This window comes from Dama dama, chromosome 18, assembly GCF_033118175.1.
Source record: "Dama dama isolate Ldn47 chromosome 18, ASM3311817v1, whole genome shotgun sequence".
Taxonomy (NCBI): domain Eukaryota; kingdom Metazoa; phylum Chordata; class Mammalia; order Artiodactyla; family Cervidae; genus Dama; species Dama dama.
The window spans coordinates 111,013,569-111,026,270 of record NC_083698.1 but is presented as its reverse complement, the minus strand read 5'-3'; positions in this window follow the sequence as shown (position 1 = coordinate 111,026,270).

Genomic DNA, 12,702 nt, shown 5'->3' with positions numbered 1-12,702 from the left:
AGTTGCTGGACCATATGGTAGTTCCACTGTTACCTTTTTAAGGCTCCTCCACACTGTTTCCCACAGTGGCTGCACTAATTCACCTTCCCATCAGCATGAGGGGTCGCTTTTCTCCACATCCTCAGTAACACTTGTTATCTGTTGGCTTTCCGATGACACCTATTCTGGCTTGTGTGAAGCACTGTCCTGCTGTGGTTTTGAATTGCCTTTCTCTGATGGTGTGTGACGTTTACCTTTTCATGTGCTTGTTTGGCAGTCTGTTTGTCTTCTTTGAAAACTGTGTATTCAGGCCCTCTGCCCATTTTTTTAAACCGTGTTGTTTATTTTTTGATGCTGAGTTGTATGAGTATGATATATACAAGTATATTCTTTGTGTATTAACCTGAATTGGACATGTTATTTACAAATAGCTTCTCCCATTCAGCAAGCAGCCTTTTTGTTTTGTCCATAGTTTCCTTCAGTGTACAGAAGCCTTTCAGTTTGCTGTAGAACTATTTGTTATTTTTGCTCTTGTTTCCCTTGCCTGAAGAGACATATCCGAAAAAATTTACTAAGATCAATGTCAAAGGGCATACTGCCTGGGACTTCCTTTGTGGTCCAGTGACTAAGACTCTGCACTCCCAATGAGGGCAGCCCGGGTTCAGTTCCTGGCCAGGGAACTAGATCCCACATGCTGCAACTAAACAATGTGCAGGCCACAGTGAAGACCAAAAATCTTGCGTGCTGCAACTAAGACCCCGCACAGCCAAATAAATTAAAAAAAAAAAAAATATGGCCTATGTTTTCTTCTAGAAGTTTTATGAGTCTTACGTTTCAGTCTTTAATCCATTTTGAATATGTTCTTGTTCATGGTGTGAGAAGTAGTCCGGTTTGGTTCTTTTGCATGTTGCTGTCCGGTTTTCCCACCACCATTTATTGAAGAGACTGTCTTTTCCTCCTATATTCTTGCTTCTTTGGTCACAGGTTAATTGCCCACATAAATGTAGGTTCGTTTTGGGCCCTCTATTCTGTTTCATTGGCCTATGATTCTGTTTTTGAGTCAGTACCATACTGTTTCAATTACTCTAGATTTGAAATCAGAGAGCGTGATACCTCCAGCATTTTTCTTCTTTCTTAAGGTTGTTTTGGCTATTCAGCATCTTTTGTGCTTCCTTACAAACTTTAAAATTATTTGTTCTAGTTCTTTGAAAACTCTCACTGATCTTTTGATAGAGATTGTATAGAGTCTGTAGATTGTCTTAGGTGGTATGTTCATTTTAACAATATTAATTCTTCCCATCCATGAACTAGCTGTATCTTTTCCTCTGTGTCATCTTCAGTTTCTTTCATCAGTGTCTGGTATTTTACTGAGTGCAGGCCTTTTATGTTCTTAGTTAGATTTTACTCCTAGGTATTTTGTTCTTTTCGATGCAATCATAAATGGAGTTGTTTTCTTAATTTCTCTTTCTGATAGTTCATTGTTGTGTATAAAAGTGCAACAGATTTCTGAATATTGATTTTGTATTCTGAACTTTACTGAATTCATTGATGAGCTCCGATAGTTTTTTGGTGGCATACTGAGGGTTTTTAATGCATCATGTCATCTACAAATAGTGACAGTTTTACTTCTTTCTTTCCAGTTTGAGCTCTTTTTACTTCTTTTTCCTGTCTGATTGCTGTAACTAAGACTGCCAATACTATGTTGAATAAAAGTGGAAAGAGTGGGCATTTACTTGTTCCTAATCTTAGAGGAACATCTAAGCTTTCTAACATCTAACATCTAAGCTTTCATCTTTTCACTGTTGAGAATGATGTTAGCTGTGGACTGGTTGTATATCACCTTTATTATGTTGAGGTATATTCCCTCTGTACCCACTTTGTTGAGAATTTTTCATAAATGGATGTTAAATTTTGTCACAACCCTTCTCTGCATCTACTGAGATGAGCGTAGGCTCTTTACCCTTAGATTTGTTAATGTGGTGTATCACATCCATTGATTTGTTGATATTGAACCATCCTTGCATTCCTGGAATAAATCCTATTTGATCACTCTCTTTTTTCTTGATGAGGCTGGCTCAGAGTTTATCAATTTTTTTATATCCTTTTGAAAAAGCAGCTCTTAGTTTCATTGATCTCTTCTGTTTTTTTTTTTTTTTTTGCCTCTATTTATTTCTGCTCTGATCTTTATTATTTGTTTCCTTTTACTATTAATAATTTGGGGTTTTGCTTGTTCTTTTTCTACTTCCTTTAGGTGTAAGGTTAGGTTGTTTGTGTGAGATTCTTCTCATTTCCAGAGGTAGGCTTGTATTGCTATAAACTTCCCTCTTGGGACTGTTTTTGCTGCGTCTCATAGATTTTGGATCATTGTGTTTTTATCTTCATTTATCTCCAAAATATTTTTCTAATTTATTCATTGATATCATCAGTGATTCATTGATTGTTTAGTAGCATATTGTTTAGCCTACATGTATTTGTGGGGTTTTTGGTGAGAGTACTTTCTGGACTGTGCTATAAGAGACACATAATAAATTGTGATAAGATTAATCAGGGTTCAGGTGACATCAAGCAGATTAATCCATTTTAAGGGTCTGCTTCAGCTTTTCACTTATCATTTTTTTCTATTTATCTCACCGTAGGTTGCAATGTGGTGATATTCTATAATTTCTTCTTCAATCAGTAGCTGGAATTTTTGTACAAAAAATTTTTATAAACGATTTATTTATTGAATGCCTTGAAGTACAGTTGACATAGGTAGAATAAGTGATGTATTCTTCCTCTTTATTTCTGGCTGTTGAACACTTGAAGTGTGGCTAGTCCTAATTAGGATGTGCTACCAAGTGTAAAATTCACACCATATTTCAGACTTACAGTGAAAAGTGAATGCAAAATATCCCATTAATTATTTTTTATGCTGACTAGAAGTTAAATAGTATTTTGGATATATTAATTTAATTTTACCTCTTTCTTTGTACTTTTCTAAAAAATGTAGCTACTAGAAAAAGATTTTAATTCCATAGTGGCTTACACTGGTGCTCACATACTATTTCAGTTGAACATCTCAGTGTCAGGGTAAGACAGGGAATGTCCAGTATCTCCACCTCACTGACGCTGGCTGAGGGATCCAGGACCAGGAGCCATTCACTGTGGCTCTGTGAGTCCTGAGTCCTGGGAGAGGACGTCTGCATCAACAAAGTCACCCAACCCAATCATGTATTTTATCTTTCTTAGTCTGGCGCCTGGAGTACATTTCCACAAATCTTGTCTTGAAAAGTGAAAGTTATTTAGTCATGTCCAACTTTTTGCGATCCCATGTACTGTAGCCTGTCAGGCTCCTCTGTTCATGGAATTCTCCAGGCCATAGTACTGGAGTGGGTAGCCTTTCTCTTCTCTAGGGGATCTTCCCAACCCAGGGATCGAACCCAGTTTTCCTGCATTGCAAGTGGATTCTTTATTGTCTGAGCCACCGGGAAAGCCCAAGAATACTGGAGTGGGTAGTCTATCCCTTCTCCAGGGGATCTTCCCAACCTTGCAGGTGGATTCTTTACCAGCTGAGCTACCAGGGAATCCCAAATCTTGTCTTGGTTTCCACCAATTCAAATTATTTAGATCTTGAAATTCTTCGCCATAAGAGTGTTTTCTCCAAGAGCCAAATTGGAGTTCTATGTAAGACCTTGTTTTAAAAATAACTGAACCTCAGGGGACTTCCCTGGCAGTTCAGTGGTTAAGACTCTGAGCTTCTACTGAAGGGGCTTGGGTTTGATCCCTGGTCTGGGAACTAAGATCCCTCATGCCATATGGTGTGGCAAAAAAAAAAAAAAAAGTATTAAAAAAAACAACTATAAAAAGAATTGAACACCATTTTCTTTGATAATCTCTTGGGTCCCTCCCTCCCTGACTCAAAGCCCTCCAGTTCCTTTAAGTTCACCTCGTTAGCGCCAACTGTTCCACACCATGCTTGCTGGCAGGGACCACAGTTGGTTGCATGCTGACAAACTCAGGAAGATGGTTCTGCAAAACCGAAGACTGAGGCAAAACCATGGGCACAGTTTCTTTAGCAGAAACAAGCATTTGCTGCACAGGCCGAATACAGGTGCTACTAGTACCTGCTCTTTTGAATTGGTTGGAAAATCTGATTAAAACCAGAAAGAAAAGACACACAGTCAGTGTTACGGCCGGCCCAGGCGGTGTCTGAAATGTTCGCCCGGCCAGGACTTGGCCCACATGTGGGCGGGAGGGTCACTGGGCCTCGTCCAGTGGAGCGTTTCTCGCCAGGTGACTCGTATCCTTGTCTGCTGAGACGCCTCGTGTCCGTGACTCTTATCCTCATTTGGACGTGAATGCCTGCCGCCTTCCTCAGTAAACGGATGGTGTGGGAGTTTCTGGCTCCCTCTGGGTCTCTGTTGAGTGATCGGATGTTAATTTTGTCTCTTTTAATCTAGCGCCATTTTCTCCCTGCCCCATGGAGGCTCCCACCCTCTGATTCAGAGCAAGAACTGCACGCACTCCTAATGCCCCCTTGTTTTCCACCCCGAAAGGTCCCCTTTCCTTCCAGCTCTTGTGGGAGGAAGAGAGCTGTGAGTACATTCTTAGAGGGGCTAATGCTCAGCTGAGTAGAAAATGAATTGAAACTGTGAAAATGGGTCAAGATCTTACATGCTATGCATGAGCCTTACTAGAATTCCCCCAAGGTTAAGCTCAGCCATTCCAAGAAAGGATCTATTGGTACAGCTAAGTAAATGATGTGTATGTGTTGAATATATCCACGTATATACATAGTGTGTGTAAATATGCATAAAATATTTAAGAAATTAGACTTTGAAGTGTTTGAGTTCAGATTCCCCAAAGCCAACAAAACCACTGACATTAGTATTCTAAAAGTCACTTTTTGCAGAGAAAACATTTGAGGTTTCCATAGTTCAGAATTTAATGTATTCAGTACTTCACTTGGAAAAAGAAATCTGTGTAAATCAAAGAGATGGTTCTAACCATTTAGAACATGATGTCTCAACATTTTCAATTCCAAACACTTTATGTTTTCCTTACCAGTTTTATATTTCACTTAATTGTAAAAGGGGGAAATACTTTGCATAAGAAGTATAAATTCTCAACAAAACACTTATATTTGATCAGAAATCAGTAAAGAGAAATCTGAAACTAACTTTTAAAACTTTAACCAAAATGATGTTGGGGATAATAGTTCTGAAACAACTACTGGTATATTTGCCTTTTAGGTAATTTAGGCTGAGAACCCCAGAGTCCCAGGGTAGATGGGGGCGTTCGGAGAGAATCTGTTGGTCGTAGTAAGGATTCTGCAGAAGCTGGAGAGCCTGGGACTGCAGCGACCATGGACGGGACTCCCAGGACCATAGCAGGTTAGGAACAAGGGAGGACGGGCCTCATCCCTGTGCTCAGAAGCTATAGGAGGGGGTAGTTTTAAAACATGAGTAAAAATTCAGCAGACATTGGGACTTCCCTGGTGGTCCAGTGGTGGTTAAAACACGTTACGAATGCAGGAGGTCCGGAAACTAAGATCCTACATGCCTTGTGGTGAAGGCAAAACGTTAAAACAAACAAATAGATACTTCATATGTGAAAATGGCCAAATGGCCAGTAAGTATTAAACAAAGTCCTCAACCTCGTTAACCAGAGAAATGAAAATCATATTGCAACACCACCACTCACCCAGCAGGACGGCCAGAATGAAAGACAGCGCCACCTCTGGCAGGAAGGAGACGGTGCACCCACTTGGGAAAACAATTTGGCAGCAGCAGTTAAACTGAACATTCGCCCTTCCTCCAACCCAGCGATTCCAGGGCCAGGCTATATGTATCCAACATAACGCGTGCATCTATCCACCAAATGGCATGCATGGAAATGCTCGTCATGGCACGTTCACAGTAATGAAAAGCTGGAAACTGCCCGAATGCCCAAGGACTGTTGTGTGGATACACCACTGCGGAGCCCTTGCCGGGGACCGCGGTGCCGCAATATGGATGGAGAGCCCGCAGTGACGTGCGGGAAACCGAATGGCTCTCACAGACTACAAAGTTAAGCCAAAGGCAAGACACAAGATATGCGAATCCATTTATACAAACTTAATAACAGGAAAATGGCTCTAAGGTATCAGAAGTCAGGACAGGGAGCTGTGGTTTGTGGTGGAGTGTAATACAGGCAGTCCTGTGTCTCCAGCTGGTTACACAGGTGTATCCACCTTGTCAGGGTCTTTGAGTTCTCCGAGCAGGGCTTGTGCACGTTACTGTATATGCAGTAATGTAACATGTATAATGTAATGTTATATATATATAAAGTAATATATATGTATAATGCTTTATATTATGCTTTAATAAAAAACTTCAACAGTAGGAGCGGCTCATATCTTCCAGTTTAAAGCAGTCTGTTTCAGGTGAGTTACCTGCCCCCAGCACTACTACCTGCAGCAGGATGGAGCCCGCATGACTGTTATGAACCGATTTACTTAAAAATATTAAGAATGTTACACATTGCCCTCCTCATAGCAATATTAAGTTTTATCCTACTTCACTAGTCATAATAACCAAATTTTAAAGTCATATTGATGTGCGCCTACCTCAACCACCTGCTGCTTTATATTATTTTGCAGCCATTTTTTAAAGCCACTGTAAAGAACCAAGAGTGTCATTGGAGGATTAGACAGAGCCAAGGACAGAAGGATGGAGGAAGGGAGAGAAGGAGAACCTTCACTGGCTTCCCTGGGGGCTCAGACGGTAATGAATCTGCCTGCAATGTGGGGGACCCGGGTTTGATCCCTGGGTTGGGAAGATCCCCCTGGAGGAAGGTATGGCAACCCACTCTAGTATTCTTGCCTGGAGAATCCTATGGACAGAGGAGCCTGGTGGGCTACAGTCCATGGGGTCGCAAAGAGTCAGATGCGATTGAGTGACTAACACACAGAGAAAGGATCCATGAAGCCTCTTTCTCAGATTCTAATGAACATGTTGTAGATAAGTGGGATAAAATGCATCGATCACAAAGCCCAAGATAAAATGGAAAGTTTCCATTTATGATCATTCTTTACACATATTCTTCAATACATTGAAATTTTTCTATAGGAGTAGAACATGGGACTCAACTCTTATCTGCAAGCCCTCTGCTTTTTTTTTTAAAAAAATATACTTTTATGAAAGTTCTCAGAGCTGCCAGACATAGGCAAATAGATTGAATAAATCCTCCCACTTAGAAACATATTAGAATTATCCAGGACTCTTATTAAATCACTTAATCCTTGAAATGGCTGGCTGGGCAAAGGGTTGTAGATATAAATGTCTTCTGTGCTCAGTGAGGTGGTTCTTCCCTCTCCATAGTCTGATTTTTCTTTCTCTGCACAGGCTTGCAGCAGATTCTTTGTTCTACATGAGCAGGTGAGTAACAGAAGCAGAAGGATCACCAATATCCCTAATGTTCACCCCTTGGAATTTTCTTCCATGACACCTGAAATAGCAGAGACTCTGACACCAGTGAGAGCACTCTGGAGTTTTCTCTCCTCTGGTTTTCTGTTCAATTCATCTTATGGCCTTCCATCCCTGACCACTAACACCCCAAGCCTTGTCTTCGTCTTTCTAAGGAATAGTGTGTTTTAAGTGAGGAAAATGACTGGTTTACAACAGGAAGGAATTACTTTGAGCCCGAGTCAGGAAATAGAGTGCAATATTAGAACTGCTATGTAGCTGGGTTTTAATATCTCAAAAAATTATCTTCAGACTTGGCTTGGAATTGAACATTGGTAAACAAAGAATGACACTTTTAATTCACAGCCCTGAAATTATATCAACAACCTCAGATATGCAGATGATACCACACTCCAATGGCAGAAAGTGAAGAGGAACTAAAGTGCTGCTTGATGAAAGTGAAAGAGGAGAGTGGAAAAGCTGGTTTGAAACTCAACATTCAAAAAAACTAAGATCATGGCATCTGGTCCCATCACTTGATGGCAAATAGAAGGGGAAAAAGTGGAAGCATTGACAGATTTTATTCTCTTGGGCTCCAAAATCATCGCTGATGGTGACTGTAGCCATGAAATTCAAAGACGCTTGCTCCTTGGAAGGAAAGCTATGACTAACCTAGACAGTATATTAAAAAGTGAAGACATTACTTTGCCAAGAAAGGTCCATATCGTCAAAGCTATGGTTTTTCCAGTAGTTAGGTAGAGATGTGAGAATTGGACCATAAAGAAGGCCGAGCACCGAAGAATTGATGCTTTTGAATTGTGTTGGAGAAGACTTTTGAGAGTCCCTTGGACTGCAAGGAGATCAAACCAGTCAACCTTAAAGGAAACCAACACTGAATATACACTGAGAGGGCTGATGTTGAAGCTGAAGCTCCAATACTTTGGCCACCTGATGAGAAGAGCTGACTCATTGGAAAAGACCCTGATGCTGGGAAAGATTGAAGGTGGGAGGAGAAGGGGATGACAGAGGATGAGATGGTTAGGTAGCATCACTAATTCAGTGGACATAAATTTGAGCAAACTTCAGGAGATAGTGAAGGACAGGGAAGCCTGGTATTCTGCAGTCCATGGGATCGGACACGACTTAGTGACTGAGCAACAACAAAAATGTGTTACAAGCTTAAAGTTTAAGATTCTTGGTCATGTTATTCTGTGATTATTTTCTTTTTGTAAATAAATGTTCATAAGAATGGTTGTCTCATGTTGAAATGTCTGCCTTTACCGCAGTAAAATGATTTTTATTATCTTTGGACGGTGTTCCTAAAATCCCTGAATTTATCCTGATAGACACTGAATTATCTTCATCTTAGATTCGCACAATTTCTTTTCCCCATGAACGTCACTACACAACAGGCATCTACACTGGGTACGTTCTGAATATATTTCACTATTGTATTCATTTTCACCTGTGCTGTGCTAATAAGTCTCAAATTAAACAGCTCCATCAAGTCTCAGCAGCTGGCACTGTGCCCCGCTGCGGATCAGACTGAGAAAGGACTTTTTGGGGAGGCTTCATAATTATCCTAAGATGAAAATGTTGGCAGCCAGGAGATACATATTTTTCAAGATTTGAGAGAAAATTTAATGAAAGTGCCACACGTATATTGCTTAGGATGATCGTTTGCAGTTAATATGAGGCCCTTTCCTCTCTGGACTTCAAAGTCTGGACTAATTAATTAGCCCTAATTCCCCTGTCTTCCTGATGGTCAAGCACTCAGGCAGCCCTCTGGAGACTGCAGAGTTGGCACAGCCAAGTGGAGGAAGTGCCGGCTGGGGCTCCAGGGACCTGTGAGTTAGTTCACACCTGTTGGGTGTTGGTCTTCAGGATGGAGTCTGTGAGCCTGTGACCTTGGATGCCCCAGCCCACAGTCGGCAAGCTGAGACCCGCGGGCTCAATGTGGAAAGGGTGCTGCTAAGCCAGCGCCGCCCACCGGCACACGTGTTTCTCTACAGCTGCCGTCACGCCGCAGTGGCGGGGTTAAGGAGTCGGGACGGGTGTCCTGGACCACAGTGCCTGCAGTGTCTTCTGTCTCGTCCATCACAGGACAAGCTGGCTAACCCTGGCCTAACCTCTCTGGACTTGCCTCCCCATCTGTAAAGCCAAGCGCGGAGGTCGTCAGTAACAGAGGAGCAACTTCCAGTCGAAGAGGGAAGTTTCAATTTTGCACAACTGTGATTGTGTTTGGTGGTGCCTTAAAACCAAGGTGGAAAATCCCTAGCGGTGATGTTAGCTTATTTGAAACACACCCATCTACTCTCTCAGTATCTATCCATCATCCACTTGGCATCGGGCACCATCCTGAGCAGCTGGGGATATTCTTCTTCAGAGCAGTAAGACCTATTTCAGTTGGCAGTGGCGGGATTATGTGGGAGTCGGGTGGGGGTACTGTGTGAGATGGGCAAGTATTTTAAAATCAAATCTTTTGGAATTTTAAATAGAAGCATTGGAAGGAAGGCAAGCGCCCACATTTTAGGTTCCCTGCTGTGAAAACAGATGCATTGGGCAGCCATGGCATGGAGCAGAGATGAACTCTCTAACTTGGTTGGCTTTAGTCACCCTCGATCTGTCCAGAGAACCCCCAGTTTATGACTTCATTTGCTGTCCCATCAGCAACAGAAGGGACCAAAGCAGTTCTGTCTCAAGGCATCAGAGACGTTTCACGAAAGGGGACATTTGTGTACCGACACAGGAAAGGTGTGGTCGGCTCAGGTGTGCCCGTGGAGAGCCGTTTCAGGTTGGGAGGTGCAGTCTGTACGAAGCCAGGGTTGGGGCTGAGTGGTGGATGTGTTTGAGGGGGTTCGAGCAGCCGGTTGGTGGGAAGAGGTACGTATCCGGCGGGGTGGAGGAGGCAGGCTGGGGTGCTGGGCTCTGGAGTGTGTAGCGGGCATTGGGGGGAGGTCACAGGAGGTCGTGGGGGCACGGATGGCAGGCTGGTGGAGGCTCCTGGTGAGCTGGGGCAAGGGCAGGAAGCGCTGTCTGGCTGGTGCGGTTCTGAGCGCTGCCCTGCTCCACACTGAACACGAGCAGCTATTTCCCAAATGGGAACGAACGAGACAGCGTCCTCTGCCTCCATTTCAGCCTCCACATCTTTGGATGAGGATGTATAGTAGATTCTATGCTGTGAGCCACGCGGGTGGTATCGTGTCTTCCTGCATGGTTTCTCCCTGAAGGTCTTCAGCCTACTTTGTTGTGGCTCCCTGCGACGTCCTCTGCTCTAGGGTCTGGCCTGGTCCTGCCGCCCCACGTTCCCTCCAGGCCCAGGCCTCTGCTCAGGCTGCTTCTCCAAGTGGCCGATGATCCCCTCCTTCCGTTCCCTCCTCCTGTCATCCTTCAGAGCCCTCTCAAGACTCACCTCCTCGGAGCGGCCCTCCGTGTTCATCCCAGTCCGCATGGTAGCTCCCTGCTTTGAACTCCATCACTCTTTACTACTCGTGTTGGCATGGAACACGCTGCTTCTAGACCAGAGCTTGGGCCTCCCATGGCTGCATGTTGCTGGGGCTTGCTTCAGAAGCCAGGCCCATCTGCAAGGCACCTAAATGCCCGTGCTTGCTCAGTGGAAGTGAACTTTTGAGAACCAGACCACATCACTTTACTACTACGATAGGTCTGGGTTCAAAACTGTGCCCCCGCCCAAGCCTTCTCATGGGGTTCTCAGTCGAGCTGGGGAACAGTGGTGGTGCGGACCAGCGGGGGGACGCGGCATGGTGCAGAGCCCGTGTGCCCAGCGGCTCAGACCCGCCCTGGGAGGTGCTTCTTGGTGGGAAAAAGAACAACGTGGACGTATTGTGGATACAGCCTCATTTTCTTTAAAAAGCAGTTATTTCATCTTTTTGGGGTATTGCTACATTAAAACAGTTATCCACAAATTGTTTATATTTATACATCGGTAAACATGAAAGAATGCGGCCTATTTGATTTCCATCAGTCCTGCAGATATTAGGCTTAGGGTTCTGCTGTGACTTCCTAAGACGTTTTCCATTCAGCCCACTGACAAGTCTGAGGAAAATGATCTTTTAACATGCTGTTAGACTGGGTGGTAATTTCAGAGACTCTCCTTTTCATTCGCATACTCAGCACTATTTAGTGATTCATGGCTGTCTTAGAACTAAAATCACGTGGTTGGGCTCTATCTCATAACATCCTATGTTCTAGGATATTTTAACCTTACATAAAGGATATATCCGTTGAGTTCTAATTTGGCAGAAATTATTGAATCCCAGCTCATGTTTTCACCTGTTTCAGAACAAGTGGGAAGTAGTAGCCTTTGCAAGTATCTGGTATCTCACCTAAAATTCCCTCCAATCTGGCCTGTCCTGCTGCTGATCATAAAGCAATAAGTGTAGAACTTGGCAGTATTCCCTCTTGCCATAGCTTTCCAATTATTGAAAATGAAGTAACTCCCTATAGAGGAGAAATCATTAAATATATAGTAAATAATGAGGTTAATTAATTTAACCCCTTCTAATTAGGAAACTAATTAAATCAGAAAATTAAAACTGACACAAGACATTAAAAGAGGGAAATTCTGAACTTAGAGCTAACAATCATCTCTTCATCTTCAATCAATTCCAAGAGAGGATTGAATATGTATTAGCTGCAAAAATATAAATCAGTGGGCTATTTTCAACTTCTATCAAGTTATATCTTCCATACCACTTAGTTTTTTTCTACTTCTATTTTATGTGAAATTAAATCTTCTGTTTTTTAAAAGAATGAATTCGAGTAAATATAATATAAAAAGATGGATTTAGCCCCAAATCTGCTAGTAATTCTCATCATCAACAAGTCGCTTAAACTCCCTGGGCCTGTTTTCTCACCCTTAGTATATTCTATTAAAAAGTGAGACTGACTCACAAGATCTTGCAGATGGAAGCACATCTAAGATGAAAATACATCTAAATAGGAGGAATGGATTCAGAAGCTCAAGCCAGAGAAGACTGTCAAGATCTTGGTCAGTGTTTTATAATACAGAACCAGGTCCTCGTCTAGGATCTTCATTAATTAGTTGTTGAACAATCCGAGGTGAAACTAAGGATACATTTTCAAAGAAGCCCGACTCTCTCCATGATGGGAAACCGTCACGTCCATCCACGCGAGCTTTGGGAATGGTTTCTAATGGCCAGGAAAAGCCTCAGAGCAACCAGAGAGCTAGATTAAGTTCGTGGTGCTCAGCACCACTGGCTGCGGTGTTTCTAAGGTGAGGAGTACCTGAGCAGGTACCCTGCTAGACGCCTTTGGA